The 14,251-nt window shown below is 42.6% G+C and overlaps 1 long non-coding RNA gene across 1 annotated transcript; it reads right to left on the bottom strand.

Moving 5' to 3' along the window:
* On the bottom strand, positions 5,366 to 14,228 carry LOC110392502. The gene is made up of 3 exons (XR_002434432.1): positions 14,048 to 14,228; positions 10,201 to 10,426; positions 5,366 to 6,713 (listed from the first exon to the last, which is right to left on the bottom strand). It is a non-coding gene; the product is annotated as an uncharacterized LOC110392502 (long non-coding RNA).

The raw sequence follows: 14,251 nt of genomic DNA, 5'->3' as shown, positions 1-14,251 counted from the left end.
GCTTCCAAAAATGCACGCCTTTAGGAGGGGTTGCCACCACCACAGCCTAGAAAGCAGTGGCAGGAGAGCTGGGCACATGGAGCAGAGGCTGCTAGGGGCAGAAAGTCCAGCCTTGTCCACAGCCATCTGCAGAGACACACCAGAAAGTGTAGAAAACAAGCATACTTGAGAAAGAATACACACAAAGAAATATACACATACATAACATATATATAATATATATATATATATGTATCTACAAATTCTGAAATCTAAAATGCCCTCCTTATCCATCATGCATGAGTTTCTCAGTCCTCACCCCTCTAGGTGAGTCACATAGAATTTCAGCACTGAAGGACAAAGCCCAGGACCATGGGATGGTCACAGCAGAGATTTGTGTCCTGAGTCCTGTGCTACTGTTATCCTGACCAGGATGTTGTCCCTTCTCTGATGGGAGACCTCTTCAGTATGGAGGTTCCCCGACACAATCAGGAAAAAGGAGGTGGAGGTCCCCAGGTGGAAGATAGGAACCATCTTGTGAGAGGGGCAGAGGGCTTCTCCTCCTCTTCCAGCAGTGCTGTTCCAGCTCAGTTTAAAAGGAGACTGAGAAAGCTGTCTCAGCATTTTTTCTAGGTGTTTTGTGAATGAGGTGAAATAAGAAAGAAAAAAAAAAAAAAGCACAAGAAGGATTTTAAATATCTGTCCCCTTCCCTTAAAATCCTCTGCCTTGCCTGCTGGCCAGCCCAGGCTCTTGCCATTCCCCACTTAAGGAAAAGCCATACCTCATGAGATTCTGCAATCGAGGCAGCCATAAATTCATTTAGCTAATGCACAGCCACTGAATACTGACTGGAAGGCAAATGTCCAAACACCACAAGTGAACTGGATTACTGAAGGCAGCAGACAAATTTCACTGACAATTGCCAATGCGCTCGCCAGTGCTAAGCCATGTCCCTCCACCCCGAGTGCAGCCACCAGCCCAAACACCCACGTGTATCCGTTCACCATGGACAGCTGCTGAATTTTTCCCTCTTTGTTAACTTGAAACTTCAAGCTAAATGTGGTGATTTGTGATGAAACCAGTATCAATTAAAAAACCTTACTATTTCACTGATAGAGAAAAGGCTTGAAAACTTGAGATAAATATGTCTAAAAAGATCAGGAATCACAATAAATAAAAAGAAAATTACAATTTTTAAGCAAATGTCAGCAGGTTTGCGGAGGTCTGTCACACGATTTTTGAGTATCTCAGTTTGACGATATTGCTCAAAACCAGAATGCCGATGTCAACGTTTCACAAATATTCATGAGAGAAATAAAAGCAAGAAATGATATATATCCTTTAGCATCAAAATTGGAAACGCTACCAGAATACTGGAGTTTAAGCAGGCATTGCAGGCATCAAAATCTACCCTAACAGTAGGCTTCTTAAATAGTTCAGTGCAAAGAATCACCTGCATTAACATCACTTAACATTGACTCTGCCACCATATAGCATGCCCACAGTGTTCAAATAAAAGGGAAAAAACTACTGTTATTGAACATCAAGAAACAAATGGTCTCATTCCGGATGAAAACAAAGCCTTTTTTCCCCCCTCTATAAACCTTTTTTTTTTTTTTTTTTAATCGTAGTCTGGAACCTCAGACTTGAAGTGGTGGCTTTAATCTCCCCTCCTCTGCCAACTATCCTCTCTGCAGCCCAGGTCTGCTCTCGGCTGCTGCTTGTCAGTTCAACTCCTCTGTCTTTGGTGAGTTTGCATCAGAGCAGCTGCAGGTGCCGTTTAATTTGGCTGCTGGTCCCCCAGAGCCCATCTGCAATCCCACGGCTATGTCGGCTCTGCAGGACTGATGGGAATAAAAAGTAGTTAAGAACTTGTTTTGTGACTGAAGTCAGCAGATACTGCGCTGTACCGAAGTAGCAGATCTGTCGAGTAAGAACATTTTTAAATAGTGACTTTTCAAAGTGGGATTTTACTGTAAGTTATAACATACCAGTTTTGTGATCTCTCAGCCCTGAGACTGTCCCCGTAATATTAATTATGCTTTCCAAAGTGCTACCCTTCACATTTTTCTCGGTGCTAGCAGAAGTACTAAGAAAGGGCCAGTACCTTCCAATAAATATAAATTTCCTCTTACTTCCGAGGTAATCTGATCCATACAGATGCATTTCAAGGTCTGTCAAAGTTACTCAGGCTCATTCCACGGCAGCCAGGACACCCTCTGCCAGGGAGCTTTACAAAGATGTTTTAGGGAAGCAAGTCCAAAAACAGGTGAATTTTGTTACCTGCAGAATGGCTAATATGACACACAACAGAGTGATATGTATCAGGCACATACACCAACAAATGAAAAACAATGAACAACAATGGAAAAGTAGAATCCGGACACAAAAAATACCCTAAGTAAAAGTCATTGTAGCAATCCTCTAGCATTCAAACATCTGAGCTGTGATCAACATTATTTTAGCACACATCAGTCCTTGCATCTGCCTGTGTCAACAGCACAGCTGTCAGCAGACGCTGCCCCAAATACAGCATTAATCATGTAGTACAGGAAACCCAAGCACAGGACGAGTGGATCAGAAATGCGTATGAGCTAATCCCAGCTCAAACCAGGCCCCCTTTGGAGCTCAAAGAATGGTGCTTAATCTTTTCCAAGCAGGTTTCCTTCCCTAAGCATGTACCAGCTCTCCTCAGGGGGCCACCAGGTTCAGGCTAATGGGAGCATTATGCAAAGCTCAAACATCACCTCCCCTAAAATACAAGTCTCTGCCAACTTTGGTGCTATGAAGCATTTGGGAATGCCTCCTAAAACCAAGGTGATGGTCATTGTGTTGTATTGCAGAGCAAGTGTTCCTGTGTGCTGCCACAGGAACTGGAAACACATTCTTGCCAGCATGCCAGGGAAGGAATCAGCCAAAGGAAGAATGCGCTTAACAGCCTTGGTAATGAGGAAGCAGCATCCTGCCCTGTCTCTGGCCAGAAAGCTGCCCCACATCCATGGATGGAAAAACCACCCCAGCCCATGCATGGAACCTGAAACAAAACAGCAACTGAAAGAAGAGTAGGTCTAGCAAATACCAAGACAGAATTGAAAATGCTGGCCACCCTGCAACTAGACCATAGACCTACACTGTGAGTAGCTTTTCTTTCCCTGTTAAATATTTCCCACTATAAGAGGAGCATCAAGCTGACATTTGAAATACACCATTTGACTGGAACTACACCAAGAGTGAATGCTGCAAAGTGACTGCCTCACTGCGCACAGCTGACAGTAATTATTTATTGGGCTGCTCCTCCTTTGATAGGCACAAATTATAGATGGCTGAATAACAGAAACATTTGTGAACAATTGTTTGGTAGCAGAAAAAAATGCTGCCAAAATTTCAGCACTTAACACAATACAATTAACCAGCTCCAAAGCCAAGCTCGTGCGAAATTGTGATTGGTTTTGTAACACCCACTGAGCTCTGTGGGAGCACAGACATGAGCAGTGTTTACAGGGTCAAGAGTGGATGGCACTGCGAAGGTTAAACTCACAAATCACCCTCCCAGCAGGTATGCCACCCAAGTTACAGGGAATAATTTCATCCTCATTCATTCAGCACCGGCTATTGCTATAGCAATATGCAGAGAGGGGTGAATGGAGGCCTGATCCAGTGGGTGGTTGAGCAGCCATACAGACACAGCACAGAGTGCTGGGAGGATACAGGCATAATAGCACAGGCATTTGCAGGCTGAATCACAAATTTTTTTACCTCCAGAAATTGAGAGAAGAAAAAAGCAAAAAAACATCTTGTCATCAAAAAAAGCAAACATTAATGTCAACATTTCCATCCTGAAAATGAAAAACAAAAACCAAAAACAAACCAAAGCAAACAAACAAACAAAAAACCACCCAGACTTTGGTTTGCAGAGGGCAGGAGACAGAGAAATTACCATTCATTATGAAGAATTTTCTTCACAAGGGGACCTTAGGAGGGAAGGAGGAAAAACCCTACTTCATGGAAAGTAGCACTACAATAATGTTACAATGACAATATAATGACCCAAAGTCCCAAGTTGTTATCCTCAGTGAATCAGGGACATCCACACGTAGCCCATGCTTGGCTCAAAGTGCAATATCTAACATGCAAGCATTTCTCCTGCCAGTGCTCATTTAACCTTGGGCTCCATGTCTGAGCCATGCCACAGCTGTGCCCATGCCCAGCCATGCACCACGCTGATCAGTTCTCAACCTGGGCAACTGCAATCCCAGCATGACCTCGAACCTACCTCCTCACCATGCACTTGCCTGGTAGTCTGAACTCTTGGCTGCTGTCACCAGACTGTCCTTGTTCTATATGTTTGGATACCATAGGATGCACCTCTGGCTCCTATTTTGCTACTGTCTGTGTCTCTCACAAGGCAGACCCCAGCCAGGTATGGAGCTGCTGCCTCCACCCTTCTCATCACCTCTCCATGTAAAGCATCTCCCTGGGAATCCATCATCCCTGAATCTGGCAGTTACTATCACTCCCACACAAACGCTCAACAAGGGCTGACAGCAAACAACATGAAAGAGCAACAGGTTTGACATATCCCCAGATATCCTCACTGCAAATTTCTCAAGAAGCTATGGCTGCTACTAGTCTGAGCCACAAATAGGGTAAGGGCTAACAATGTTAAACTAAAAGAGGTGAAATTTAGATTAGACATTAGAAAGATATACTTTACTATGAGGCACCAGAACAGGCTGTCCAAAGAAGCTGTGGACGCCCCATCCTTGAAAGGACACGTTGGAAGGGGTTTTGGGCAACAGGTCTAGTGGGAGGTAGTGGGCTAACAGAGCAGACTGGAATCAGATGGTTCTTAACGTCTCTTCCAACTCAAGCCATTCTGTGAACATTCTATGAATGTTACACAGTGGCCAGATAGCTGGGACTACTTCACCAAACCCTGCTGTTTTCCCTTTCCACTAATGATCATCCTCTTCTTGCTCTCCTCATCTGTTTTAAAGCCACATAATTTTCAGACAGTAGAAATTAAAAAATACAAAAATTGTGCAAAACTAAATAAATAAACTGAAAAATAAATTCAGCAGAGTGACTGAAACAGTCAAAAATAGTAGTCACTGGCTCTCAATATTTCCACTGAGTGGCCCTAGCAGTATACATTAAAGAAATGCAAATTTAAAAAAGAGAATCAAATACTCTTGCAAATACATTCATTCTCAGAAAATTAATGGCAACAGTTTTCAGAAAAAAAAGTCTCTAACCATTTCTACTTCATGTTTTGAATAGGGGGAAATGGGTAAACACAGCTGTCTGTCTATAGGGAGAAATAAGGAAAGAGTCTGAACCATAAATTGCCCAAAATCAGGACAGAACTTTCAGCTGGGCTTGTAATCGATTCCAGTTATTTGGAGCAGCAGCTTTAAAAGATACTTCCTTCCCACATGAAGTTTTTGGTGTTTCCAATCTTTATTGGCACAATGATCTTTAAGTGTAAGTGCTTTCTGATACTGCCTGATATGACAACACTTATCCCAGGGTTTTGCTCTCATGCTGCTTACACAAGAAAGAAAAATGACAAGTACAACCTGTAATGTGAGTCCCATCAATTCAGCCAAGCAAAGTTCATGCAGCAGTGTCCCTGCTGAGGACATTTACGCTGTCACCCTCTGGGGAGTTATTGCAGGCCCAGACATGCTCCTGTTGACCTCAAGAGGGAAAGCTCCAGCTGTCCCCAGCACATTAAAGCAGTCAGACCTAAGAAAACGTTCCATACAAATAACCTCAGCCACCTCAACTCCAGCTTCAATTCGGTATTGACTAAGGCTAATAAGAATAAACCACCAAGTTTCTTTCCACCTTCTTGAGCCTTGACTTGGAAGGTTCCTGCTAGGTTTTCAACAAAAACACATAACCATCAGCCCAGTACAATTAATGAGCTTATGGTATTAACACTGAAATTCCAGAAACACCAGCATCAACAACTTTCTCTACCGCTGACTGAAGATGGGTGTGAGATCTTCATCACCATGGAGAGACATTCGCAGCTGACTCACACCAATGTGATCGGCCTCAGAGTGAGATGAGCACCATGGGTTGGACCAAGTCTTCACCTACGCATCGGTGTAGAGGGCTGCTGGCAAACAAAGCCATAAGTACACACTTCCATACTGACTGATGAGGCAGTGTGTCCCTAATGCTCAGGTGCTTTCCAAGATACAGCCCAACATGGTCTTCATCTTCCCAAAAAGGACCTCCATCTTTCCACTTCCATCAAATGAAGGAGACATGCTGGACAGGGAGAGAACCAAATAAACAGCCATGTAACAGCGTGAAGATGCAGAAGGCCAAGTTTGAGAGAGAAAATGCATTACTTATTGGTGGCAGGTGGACAGTTGGACAAGGTGATCTTAAAGGTCTTTTCCAGCCTTCACGATTATATGATTCTATGATCATTGCCTGTCCCACCACTGACCCCAGGCCACAGAGCAGTTGGTGCTCACATTCAGCAGCATCATCTGCCCAATACATCATGGAGGATGCAATCAGCACAGACACAGGGAGAGCTCTGGGGGATGCTATGGGGTGATATGGAACACCGGAGTCACTGTGGGTCCCTTCAATGGACAGCAATGCTGTGGAAGTTGTAGTCATAGGCTGAGCATAGTCAGGTGTCCATAAATCCTGGAGTGCCAATGGATGTTCAGAAATCCCCAGGCATTCAGGCTGGCCCTTAGCTGACCTAAGGAGAAAATAGGCAAAAGCTATTGCAGTTCTGAGCTGTTGCTAAAGGCTTCCACAAATGCAGAAATGTACAGATAAGGACATCATCAGTGATTGTTGCAGGATCCCCGAGTGTTGCCATGCCAAATGCCAAATCTTTCATTACAGAAAAAAATCCAGCTGCCTCACTTGAAAATGAATTGTTTCCTGCCACTAAGGCAAAGCTGTCGCCTGCCAAAAAAAAAAGCCAAATAAAATCCGCTGCCTCTCATTAGATCAAAGGTTGCCAGTAGAGATAAACCACCGCACAAGCACACAGCAGAGCAATTGACTACAGAGTCATTTGTCACTTTTAATAATACTACAGTTGTAAAATGATGATAATGGAAATCAAGTTGCCCTAATGGTAATAAAATATTTGTAAACTAAACTTGTTCATTTTGACTATAAAAGAGACATTGAAATAATTTAACTGCAGAGAATAAAATTGAAATGGGTCTGTAATTACATAGATTTTCAGCATCTTCTTCTTTATGAAAAGAACTAATGGCTGATGACTCCCACATTTCCAGCACCTTACTCTGAAAACAAAAGATTAGAAATATGTACCAGATGTACAGAAAAGGGGCCTGCAGCAACAATTCAGAAGTGATGCATACATTTCTTCCAATTTCTCTTTCTTATTAGTAGCGTGGCAAGTGTCACATCTCATTAACAGAGTGAGCCTGCATGCAGGTGAAACTTCTCAGAGCCAAGAGAAGGGAAAGAAGTATTAATGAAGTCACTGGATTCCAAGATCTTCCTCATCACTGACAAGTCAAATATCCCTGGAGGATTTCTGGTGACTGGTAAATCAGCATAATGGCAAAGTGCATGTTGAAGTGGTCTCACATGGCTTGCTTATCCCACCTGACCATCCTTCACAAGTCAGTTGAGTTCAAGGTAACGACTGCAGGAAGTTTAGTATCTTTCTCTAATTGCCCAGATTTCTTCGAATTCTGTTGTGACCCATTTTCTAATGATTTTCCTGGAAGACTTCACATTAAACAAGTTCTAGAGCTGTCAGCTGAAAAGCATGGCAATCCCAAAGGAAAAACTGCAGGGAGCTGAAAAGTGCCTTGGTAGCCTGACTCATCCTTGGATTCTTCCTGCTGCTGTTTAAGATTTCATTTTAATTTGAGTCACGTGAGCTTTTCTACACTATCTAGATTCTAGGAAAGTCAAATTGCTGAGACTATATCTCTCTGATTTCAGAGTAAACCACTTCATCTCACAATTTTGTCCATGCCTTTTACCCTGGTTGGATCTAAATTGAGCCAAATCAATCAGGGCTCGTAATTCAGCTCAGGCACATTGCTCCTTCACACCTATGTGTGATGTGTTTTGAAACTGGATGACCTGGCCTTCTGCACATGAGATTTCTCAAAATGTATTGTATTTCTGTGAATTTGTCTGCAGGGAGTTGCTTGTCACGTATCAGAAACTCATAGAGAAAATCTAGACCTTGGGGAAAATGGCTAGAAGCTGGCCCATAAGGGGCTGCCAAAAATCTTGCCAGCAAGTTTTTTGTAGCTGCACTTTCAAACATTTACCCTATTGCTAGTATTATTAACACTAGTATTATTATTATTACTACTACTACTAAAAGGACTGTGATTAGCACTATACTGTCAATGCTCCTGACGTTGAGGAGGGAACCCAGAAGAGCAGATCCCGAGGACTCTAGGGGACTCCACAATACCTGGTGGCCCAATGTACTCTTTGAAGGAAAACTAAAACCAAACTACCAATTACTGTCCTAAATTGCTGATGTTAGTACTGAGGGAGCCAACAAGATGGGTTCATGCATGGCTGAGACTGAATGCCGGGCTTTGTGGCTGCCAGCACTGGAGCAGGTTGCTGGAGCTGGGCCATGTGATTGCTCTGCTTCTTCTCTCACTGAACATCCGGAGGCAAGGATGCTCACAACGCAGGAAGGAGTCTGCTTCAGAATGAATGGGTTTGTGGGCTTCGGTTGAATTCAACGGCTCCACACAAAACGCATTTCCTGACCTCTCTGGCAAAAGCCTCCTAAATGCATTGCCATCCATACCTCTCCATTCAGTGTTGACCTGCCTTCTCTCTACCTCTACTTCAACTCTCCTCTTGTAAAGAGAAATTATAACAACACAGTCCTCCCTTTTACCTCTGTTTGAGGATGGACCATGCTATACATGCAGAGAGTAACTTGCACAAGCCAGAGTGAGCCCAGCAGGTCTCATTAGCTTGTACCTAATAACATACTTATGAAAACAAGTTCCAGCAGTGGAAGCTGCCTGCCCAATCTCAGAAAGCATGGAAAAGCTTTCAGGAAGCCTTGCCCGACTGGAGCCACTCCAGGAAACGCCAGCCCAAGTGTCAATTTCCTAAGTACTGAAGAGGAATGGGAAACAATGGGAGCAAAGCTCTGTTGCATCTCTGGCTTCTCTTGATGCCAGCTAATGACCAGCCAGGCCTATTGCATCTGGCTCCAGATGGCTGCCACAGACCATCCTGGGTGACTTCACAGTGGTTCACAGCACTTTGGGGAACCTTCTTTGCTGTGGCACGGCATGAACCTAACAGAGACATCTGGGGTTCAGCCAGGGCCAGCTTAGATGTCTCTTGCCCCAGGGGTAGACAAACCCATGAAAGAAGCACTTGGATGCTTCGGTGGTACAGTGCTGGAAATGCAGTTCTCTGCAGACACAAACACCCCACCAAGACACAGGGCACAGGAAACAACCATGTTACCTGATTCAGATAAACATTATTTTTTCAGTTACAACCGGCTGGCTGTATCCCCTCTTAAAATATCACCATGCAGCAACAAAATGAAATGCAACTGTAGGTATCTGGGAGTTTGGGTGTGGGGGAAGGTGTTATTTATTTTTCCTCTGAAAGTGAAGAAAATCATAATCTCTGGAGTGAAAACTGTAATATGCCATCTCAAACAACTCATAATCCAAATTCACCTCATTAAATGAAATCCTTTGTTCAATTTTGTTTTGTTTTTCATTCTAGCAAAACAAAACAAAAACCATCATGTTCTGGAATAAAATCTAAGTGAATTTTCAGGATAATCACAGATGCATAATCCATGCAATCAATCATATCCAAATCTAACACGCAATTAATCGCTCACAACTACCAATGAAATTTCATACCTTGTTTCATTTCCTTGTGCAAAACCTGTTATTTATTCATGCCCTTGAAGCTTCTAAATGAAATAGTAACACTAATTTGTCCCAAGTCGTGTCAGAGAAAATTTGGTCAACAATATGCTAAACATCAATTTCAGCCTCTGAGAAACAATACATGAACACAAGTCTCTGAGACTCATTAAATATACCTGGGTGCCAACACAAGTAGTCAGTTCTGACCACTCACTGTAACTTGAGGAACATGTTCACTTACAGTCCAAGAGTCATGACTCTGGCACAAGATAAAAAGAAATTGCTGTCACTAGTTGTAGGAGAACATAATACCTGGTTTTGTCACGGGACTGGCTGAAGCAATGAAGCTCAGATGCGTAAATGTGGGCTACAGCTCAGTGCTTCTCAGTCTGCAGGTCTGCACAAGGCACACGGTGCAGCCAGGGCCACCCTCGGTCAGTGGAACAAGACCCATTAATTTCAGAGGCATTGGCTCAGTTTGAAGTTTCCCAGTGCTGATGCTGGAAGCCCACTGAATCAGCACATGCCAGAGAAGTGGCTGGAATACATCCAGAAAGAAAACATAGGTGAACCAAAACTAAAATATAGGCCGATTAATTTTGAAGAATATATTTTTTAAAAAGATATGTATGATCTTATATATACGTATATATCAAAATCAGAACTCTATAAACACACCTCAAGCCTGCTGTCGGTATCTTAGGATGAAGCACAGCTATGATGAATGGTTTGTTTCCCTCTTTAAAAGAATGAAGAGAGCCTATATTCACTGTTTATCAGATTGCCTCTTTCCCATCCCTAAAATAACGTACATGTAAAAGAGGAGACTGAACGAGTGCTTCACAGGGCTTTGTTTCCAGCTATAACCTAAATGAATTTTGCACATGAGTAGAATCATTTACTGCTTATTTAACTTTGCAAGTGCTTTGGAAGACATCCTGTAACACTGACTTTGCTTTTCTCTGCTTGGTTGCTGCTTGGACTGCCTCGAGCTGTTTGCATCTGCACAGTTACAAAAAGAGATGCGGTCTTCTGGGTTTGTGGCCATCAAACAATACACGACCACAGGACAGACTTCTCAGGTTGCAAAGCCTCTCCCCCAGCACAGCACTACCAGCACTGAGTGAGGCCTGCTCAGAGGTGGCGCACAGCACTCAGAGCCCAGCAGTGCTGTGAGGTGCTGGAGCACTCTCATCATTACATTTAAATCATCAAGAAGCACTGTTTGACAAGCAGAAAGCTAAACGTGAACCTGGACTCAGAGATTTTGCACTTTCCTTCTCTGCAGACTGGACGCTCAGACTTATCACACCTCTGCCTGTGGTGCCTCGGGGCTGCATGCGTTTAAATTACACTCCTTGTAACCATGGTGAAGTGTGTGGTTCCATTCCTTATGAATAAAGCCCTTCCTGAGCATTTTATAATGTGACTGCCCATGAGCAAAAACTTATTTTTTGACCTCCTTTTCCTGCCTCTGCTCCCAGCTCTGATGCATCACAGCCACGTGGGGGGGAAAAAAGCAACCAACAAAATTGCTCACAGGATCACAAGGAGTGAAAATGCAGTTGGTGCTAGGAAGTCCATCTGCATAAAGCATGCACAAATTCTTGGCTAACAGGGCTTTTCTTTTACAAGTATTTTCGCTCTCAGAATCTAGATCTTCTGAACATCTTCACGTTCAATACCACAACTCTCAAGTTTAGAATTTGCTCTTGATTTACTGTTTCAATTCACAGGTCAAATATTCAGCTGTAACAGCTTCACCACCAATCTCTTAGACACTCTGTTCTTCCCTTTTAATTCTCCCTCATTTACCCAATTAGCATTCTGCTAATTAAATACTGAAAGTGCCTTCACTTTCTTCCAAAAAACCACATTTCTGCTTAACCTCTGATTTATACATGTACCTCTGCAGGCTGTTTCAGTGAGATTAGAGTTTGCGCACCGTTTCCGTTCTTGGTTTGCAGACATTATTCCGAGAAAGTGCCGCAATATAACACCGGCCTTGCTGCCTGCCATTTAGAATGGAGTTTTGCCTAGCGTGGTTTGACTGCTGAGATAATTAATAGTCTTTAGGAACCTTGATTCCCAGGCTGCGAACTTCAAAGACAGCAGTAGTTTTATATTCCTTCAGTGAGCTAGCAGACAGTTATTATAACATTACATGATTTGGAAGTGAGGGACTGACCAGGAGCCATTAATCTAAGCTGGCTGCAGGGTCTCCACCACATCTACCCTGATTCAAGCTTTGTATGAGGAAAGGATTCTATGATTTTTCTAATTTTCCCTCTGCAGGATGTGCTTGCACCTCCTGCCCAGGCTGGGCAATGTCAAGTTCTGTGCCTGTCTAGAGCACACAGTGCAGTATTTCACGTCCATTCATAGGTCTCCAGCCCCCTGAGAAACACCTCTGTGTAGAAGTGCTCACTCTCTACTCTCCTACCTCTTCATTATGGTCCTTTGTGCTTAAAGAAACAAATCAGTTTCTCTGTGGCAAAGTGAGACAAAGCAATTAGACAGACAAAGCAATCTCTCTCTGGCTTCAGACATGTGGATAAGAATTTCTGCTCTGCTCTAGGACCAAAATTTGTTGTATACAGCTTCCTCCTCCTTTGGTGCTAGCTGTCAAATGAACAAGACACATATCTCACCCAGGTTCTGTTACAGTGTGACAGGTGAGGCTGTGCAGCGCCAGAGCACACAGCTTCCTCAGAAACTACCACTTGGTTAGTGAGTTCAGTGCTCATTGCATCATTAGCTACAAAAGCCTGGTATTTCTATTACCACAGTACCCATCAGGAGTTGAAGGGTCTTCTACAGGTAAGTATAAAGAGGCATGCTGTTTGTATCTAAGTAAATACTGCTGAATTGGAAAGGTAGAAACTATTATACCACTTTCTGCTAAACCAAAGATGTCATTTCACCCTTTCTGTCAAGGCATATGATCTGAACCTGAGACTGGCATGAACCCTAGGGCACAACAAGCAGAAGTTATTCCTGACGTTTTGAAGACCAACTTTCCCATAAGTATGAAACAACTCAGAATTAAAGTCCTTATTTTCTCCTACATCCCACTGCTGCTCCTTGGCTGCAGGCTTTACCATCTCCACGTTCTCAGTATTCCAGAGCCTTGGTTTTTGATGAATCTCTTATTTGCAACAGTTATACAAAGACCACAAATGCTAATACACCCAATAAGCATGTAGAGAGATTGGACAACATTATGTTTGCTTGACTAACTCACTTTTGAGTCACTGCCACAGTCAAACTCAGGACACAGATAAGCTGAAAGCACAGAGTCTTGAACAGACATATTGCTCAATGCGATTTGGATCGCTGGCAACAGCATTGGTCTGCTGAGCTCTGAGAAACAAAGTCTGGGCTTCCTCCAGCCTACTTTTCTGAGGACTACTACTTGTAGAAAAGGGAAAAGCCCCTTTGGGGGGCATTTTTTAACAAGAGAACATGGTTAAAGAGGTAAACGGTTAATTAATAAGTACAGGGTTATTTTCCAGCTCATACTGTGTAGAACCCTCCATGTGCACATTTGATGAAACTTATTAAAGACCAGGAAAGGCTTCTTGTTGCACGAAGCTCTTAATATAGGTAAGTGAGCCTTAACAGAAAGCCATGTCTATAGAAATGCATTAGTTGACTCTTGCTCCCATTTTCCTTAGCAGACACAATGAATGCTGCACTTTAAAAGCTTTCCCAGGATCTGTTCTTCTGAGCTGTGTACATTCGTACCCCAAACATGAGGATTTACCTGAAATTAAAGTTAGTCACTGCTTTTCTTTTCTTAAATTTTATCCAACTGAAGAAGAAAAATAGTACCACATAACTCAGCTAACCAGGCATAAAAAAATATAAACAAAACAAAAACAACACAGACACTGTGCTTGATTCATAGCAAATCCAGCAGCTGCAGTTTAGACAAATGATTTCCAGCACAATTACAAGTAATGAAAGAAAGCACAAATATCACAATTTGTGAAGCATTTAGAAGAGGAGGAGGGGGGAAAAAGGAAAAAAAAAAAAGCTAAATTCATTAAAACTAGTGCAGCCAGCCTTGGACTTAAAGTGTAAGCATCCATATTGTCACCAAATAATTTCTTTTTCTTGCACCTTTCAAGAGACTCAACACTCAAGTTTATCTTACCATTTAACATATCCCACATAGATTTCTTCATCTGGAAAACAGCTTCTATTTGTTCTGTCAGTGCATGTGCAATAATCCAGAAGTTGCTTTACTTTGAAGTTAGAAGTTGCTTTAAGACAAAGAAAAGGAAAAGAAAAGGACAAGGAAAGGAAAAAAAAAAGGAAAATGAAAGGAAAAAAATGAAAAAGGAAAAAAAAAAGGAAA

The sequence above is a fragment of the Numida meleagris genome, chromosome 1, assembly GCF_002078875.1.
Source record: "Numida meleagris isolate 19003 breed g44 Domestic line chromosome 1, NumMel1.0, whole genome shotgun sequence".
Taxonomy (NCBI): Eukaryota; Metazoa; Chordata; class Aves; order Galliformes; family Numididae; genus Numida; species Numida meleagris.
The sequence above is the reverse complement of the archived record's forward strand: the minus strand, read 5'-3'. Positions and strand labels throughout refer to the sequence as shown.